Genomic DNA, 6,042 nt, shown 5'->3' with positions numbered 1-6,042 from the left:
GGGGTGCTGTTTTCACTAGACAATGAGAAACCGCAACTTGACCATCCCAGGAGATGTCCACCAAATTCCGGACTTCATCCACCCTACAGAGGAAATTAGATGTGGTTCTTCCTTTTTGTGATGCCCAGGATCCCTCTGAAATATTGAATCCACTGACACCTTCGTGAGGAGGGTGGGGTGTATCAGAGGTCCTCCAGGCTCCCTGTATGGAGGGTACAGAGTAAATTACGCACTCCCTGCAGTCCAGCATGATGCAGAGACCATGTCCTGAGACCTCTGGGTAGGATCAGCATTCTGAGGGCTGGGTCCCCCTTCTTTACCCCACAATCCCAAGAGGCTCCTGCTCCAGGACAGAGTCCACGCATCTCATCTGTCTCTCCACACAGGTAACCATGGCAACCACTTCCGTATCCACGTCAGTGACGGGCTCCTGGTGCGAGGGCCCCAGCCCCTGGACCGGGAGCAAGATTCATCCCACGTGCTGATAGTGGAGGCCTATAACCACGACCTGGGCCCCATGCGGAGCTCCGTCAGGGTGAGGCCGGGGGTGGGCTGGGGCGGCTCTCAGATATAGACAGTCAGCCAGGCCTAAAGCCCTACCTCCCCTCCTGCACTGAGCTCGGGGATGGGCCAAGGCCGTAGCTGGGCTGGGGAAGGCCACCAGTTGTGGCTGGGCAGGGCAAGGCTGCCACTGACTTAGGCTTTGAATGACACCTGGTGCTGGGGTGCCCAGCCTGGGATCTTGGCTGTATCATTTTTCTCTGAGCCTCAGTTTCTCCAGATGTGGGAGTCAATGGTGGGATTAAAGAGATGTCCTTACCATGCTAACCTGCTGTCAACACAGCTCTCTAGCCTGAGCCAAGAAAATCTCCCGATAGGATCTCAGAGATGTACATGTTGCCCACTTCATTTTAGAAACAAGGAAACTGAGCACAGAAGAGGCATTAGTGACAGACCTCAGAGCCCAGGTCTTTTGAGTCCAAGTTCAGTGCTCTTTCCACTGAAAGTGGCCCCCAAAGACCCCCGTGCCTACTTCCAGCTGCCCCACCAAATGTGTTCTTTTCTGCCCACCCTCACGCACCTCGGCCTCTCCCTTAGCAGCTAAAATCCAATCAACCTTCATCTTCCTGAATAGTCAAGAATAGACACACAGACATTCCCCTGGCTGGGCCAGTTGATGCCCTCTCCTCGCCCAGGGGCAGGGGGATCCTGAAATGACCTCTCAAGGTCACCCCACTGCACACTCAGCAGCTCACAGCGCCTTCCTTTAAACCAGGTGGAAAGTGAGTCAGACCCCAGAGGTGACGAGTGGGAGGGAGATGGGAAAAGGCAGGTGGAGGGACTTTTACCCAGAACCGAGTGGAGCAGCGTGGCTCTTCTTATCAGCCCCATCTGCAGCCGCTGTTTCCCCGCCCCCCTCCCCCGGGGCTGGAAACAATGAGCAGAGGCTGCGGGGTCACCAGCACTCAGCCTCCGCCCCCTCCTGCTGCTGCCCCTGAAACTCTGCTTCGGGAAGAGAGGCGAAGGGGAGCCTGGTTCTAGGCCGCCCTTCCCAGTGAGAGCTGGCCGGGTGGAGATGGCTGAGTGGGGCAGACCCCTTGGGTTTTTACTCCTTGGGGCTTCTTGGAACAATTCCGGAGCCCTGGTGACTGAGGGTGAAACACAGTTACCTGAATGCACACTCGGGCCGTCCCCCAGGGCCACGCTCACCTGCGGGACCGTGTAATTGCTTATTCACGCGATGCACCCACTCACATCAGAGCCTGCCCTTTGTGGGTCCAACCTCAGGCCGCAGAGTGACTGATGTCAGCATAGCTCAGGTGGCTCCCTGGACTCCAAGCCTCCTAACCATAGCCCTCCTTGTGGCCCCCTCACCCTCCCAGAGGCAGGGGAGCACTTCTCTTCAAGGTTTGCTGTTGTCGGGACCTCAGCATAGTGGCTGCAGCCCTCTTTCAGCCACAATATTTTTTAACAAAATGGTATGCAGCGCCCCAGGGTACTGTGTCAAACAGATCAAAGCCAGGCTGTGCAGATCCGTGCAGGGGTGGGGCCTCGGCCACACCTGCTCGCCACCCCGCTTTTGCTCCTTTCCCCAGAAACCCCGAGGAATGAGAAACCCTTACGTTGTGCTTAGTCTGTGCCAGGCACTCTCCTGTGTGCTTCATGTACCTGAACGTATTTGATCCTCACAAAAGTCATAAAACACTGTTATTATGCCCATTTTAGAGATAAGGAGATTGAGGCAACAAGGCATTGGCCATTGTGTTTAGGGTCACACTGCAGTAAAGGTAGAGCCGGGCTTCATACCAGGCAGGCAGTCCGGGTCTGCGCTGCCATACACAGGGCTCTTCAGACCCCCGCTGCCTTATCTCCCTGGGTGGCCCTTGGAGCACCCATCCTCACAGGAGCCCCAGGAACACCGGGACCTTTCTGAGGACAGTGCGGGACTTCAGCTTGGCCCGGGACTCGTGTTCCCAGCAGCAATAGAGAGGGTTTGCAGGGACCGTCCACGTTCTCCAGGTCCTGCTGCATAGACCAGGGACGGCCGGAGGGAAGGGCCAGGGAGCTCGGAGTGAAACAGTCCTGTGGGGACCTGGGACTCACATGCATATCAGAGGAGTGCGCGTGCGCGCACACACACACACACACACACACACACCACAGAGAGAGAGACACACACACACACACACACACACACCACTACAGATAGACACACACACACACACACCACAGAGAGAGAGACACACACACACACACACACCACAGAGACACACACACACACACACCACAGAGAGAGACACACACACACACACACACACACCACAGAGAGAGACACACACACACACACACACACACACACACACACACAGAGACACGCGCACACACATTTCCCGCCCTATCCCTGTTGGAGGGCACAGCACTGGACAGAAAGTGGGCTGGTTCTCCAGGGAGCCTAGCCGCTTAGTAACTGCTCAGCAAGAGCTTGGCAGACCTGTGTGTTTCCTGTACATCTGTGCCTCTCAGGTTTGTAAACCACACACCATTTTGCCCCGTCTCTGCTGCGAAAAACAAGGCTGAAACCAGCAAGTGGAGAGTGGCTTGCAGCCAGCCTCCGGGCGGACGGGCCACACCCAGGCTCTGTGCCGCCTCCCTCCTCGTTTTATCCACCCTCAGACTAGCCCTGTTTTCCCCTCAACCCCTGGGCTCAAGGCCACAGGGATAAGCAGGCTCGGGAAGGGGAGGCTCACACTTTTGAAAGATGAATGGTTAGTTTCTGTTTATGGAAAGAGCGTTCCCGAAACTCATCCATGCAAATTTCCCCAAAGCCCCCCCACCCCACCCCGCCCATGGGCTCCCCAGCCAAACTCTTGGGGAAGCCAAACTGAGAAGGTTCCGGCTTATGAGCAGCTGTGCTCTGGGGTGGGCACTGCAGTTTGCATAGTGGGTTCTGGGTGTCTGGGCATGAAAATGTAATGACTAAGCAGGGCTCCAGGAGCCCCAGGAGCAGGGAAGTAAAGAAACCTTTTTCCCCAAATGCCTCTCCCCTCCCTCTGCTGCCCCACTCACCCTCGAGTTCCCCACCATTTCTGCTCCCGCCAATGGAAGCCCCTCACTTCTCTCCAGCCAGTTCCCCGCTAAACCCCGCGGGGCTGATCCCCGCGGCTGTGATGAATCAGAAACCGAACATTCGTGCTCTCAGACAGTCTGTGCCTCGGCCGCCATCAGTGCTGTGACCACGTGTGAAATCTGTGTTGCACATCATTGCCCTGCCCTGTTTGCTCCCTCGGCACCCCGCTAGCAAGTGCGCTGGCCCTGGCTCTGGCTCTGTTAGGCTGGAAGGAGGGTGTCTTACCGGTTCTGGGGCAGCTTATACCCAAGGTAGTGTGAAGAGCAGTCGTGTTGGTAGATTGGGACCCAGAAGGTCCTGCCCTCCCTCTCCTGCCCTCTCAGTTACCGTGAGGCCTTGGGCTAGCTCCTCCCCATCTCTGGGCCTCTGTTTCCCCATCTGAGAAAGAGGCAGGAGCCCTGGGCCTCCCTGCAGCTCCTTGAGCACCAATAACTCCCCTCCCCACCACACTGGTCCTTGGGAGCATAGCTGGGCCACACCCTCCCTGTGCTCCAGTGTGTGAGGGGCAGGGGCAGGTGGAGTGGCAAAAAGAAGGGGGGGGGGAGTGCTGATCTCTAGCCATAGACATCTCTTCTTTTAAATAATATTTTTGTGATGACAGATGTCTGTATTCATTAAAGAGAAATTAGCAAGTGCGGAAAAGCAGTGATGAAAATTATGCATAATTCCACATAGCCACTGTCGTGGGCCGGGTCCCCCGACGCAGATCCTGCCACAAGGATTGGTGTGAAAGCGATTAGTAGGAAGTGTCCCCAGGAAAAGCCGGAGGGGTCATGGGACCAGCAAGGAGAGGCAGCCGGCAAAGCAGCACAGGGGGAACCCTGACTCGGTCCCACAGGAGCTCTGGGCGTCGCCCCAGCCGCCCAGTCGGGCCCAGGAAGCCGGGGAATCTAGACTGCTCTCCTGTCCATCAGTGGCTAAGGGCTGCCCCGGGGGACGCAATTCCCAGGCTCCCCGGCTCTGGGTGCACGGTCCCGGCAGCTGGTGGGTGCTGTGCTGGCAGTGAGCGCCCCCAGGGAGGGGCCTGAGAATCTGCAGGGTCTGAGCAATGACACGTTCTGCACCAACCACCATTAACATTTTTACGTCTATTCTCCCGGACACATTTTGGTATTTGAATGGGGTCACTTTAAAACTCTTGCAGGGCCTGGCGCATTTTGTCTTCATAACAACCTAGGAGTGACGTGGGACGTGAATTATTACACCGATATTACTGTTTCATAACTGAGGAACTTGGTGGCACAAAGGAGTCACTAATTCCTCACAGGTTCCCATGGGGTTAGTAGCAGAGCCAAGAGTAAGATAAGGTTCGTTCCTTAACAGATGATGTTTGAGCACCTGCCACGTGCCAGGTACTGTGCAAGGCGGGGAGGACACGGTGACACCCAGACAGCCCCAGGCCTCTCCTCCCAGCTCCCAGGAGAGCAGTGACCACACACTCAGGCCCGGGGGCCCAGCTCTGGGCTTCCCGGTCTCCCCCACCCTGACCTTCCCCTCCGGCCGCTCCTAGGTGATCGTGTATGTGGAGGACGTCAACGACGAGGCCCCGGTGTTCACGCAGCAACAGTACAGCCGCCTGGCACTTCGAGAGACTGCAGGCATTGGCACGTCGGTCATCGTCGTCAAAGCCACAGACCGAGACACTGGTGAGGCCAGCAGGGGACCCAGGGAGTCCCATTCCCCAGAGTGACCCTCCCCAGCTCAATCCCTCCCACTCCTGCAGGGCCTGTCACCCTCAGGACCCCTTGGGCTTCCCCTGTCAGCAGCTCCCAGGCCAGGGAGGGGCTCCCGGGACGGTGTTGGTGGCATCCTCACCAGCCCAGGACTAGGAAGGCTGGATGGAGAGAGGAGAGGTCACCCGTTTGGGATGTCCAGATTTGTCATTGCAGCTGGCCTTTGGCTAGGAGCTGGGCAGGGCTGGGAGAGGTAAAGGACTGGTCAGAAAGCTGGTGAGGCCTGCTCCTCCAGCCAGCCTCGGCCCCGGGCCTGCCACACAGGCTCTCAAGGGGCAATGTGCCCCGTTCCACAGGACAGTGGTCTGCCCTGGGCGGAGGCTGGGTCTTGCTGAGGGCCACAGTTAGTGCAGAATGAAGGAGAACGTGGCCAGGTCACTGTGTTCCTCTTCATGAGGCCTGGCTGTCTGGGCCAGGGATACGGCCAGGGAGGAGCTCTTTCCTGGGGGTCTGCTGCCCCCCAGAGAGGCTCCCTGAATTGCTCCTAGTTGCCCAGTTCCTGCATGTCCTTCATGCTGGCTGTTCTGGTGGCTCCCAGCTGTTCTGGTGGCTCCCAGCCCCGCGTGTCAGCATCCAGCCCCGCGCGTCAGCATCCCCAGCTAAGCTGGGTGCGGGACGGGGTGGAGGGAGAAAATAACTCCGCACGCAGTCAGGGGGGATTGCTTTCCCCATTTTATACAG

The sequence above is a fragment of the Myotis lucifugus genome, unplaced genomic scaffold (genome assembly GCF_000147115.1).
Source record: "Myotis lucifugus unplaced genomic scaffold, Myoluc2.0 scaffold_69, whole genome shotgun sequence".
NCBI classification, from domain to species: domain Eukaryota; kingdom Metazoa; phylum Chordata; class Mammalia; order Chiroptera; family Vespertilionidae; genus Myotis; species Myotis lucifugus.
This window is presented reverse-complemented; position numbering follows the sequence as displayed.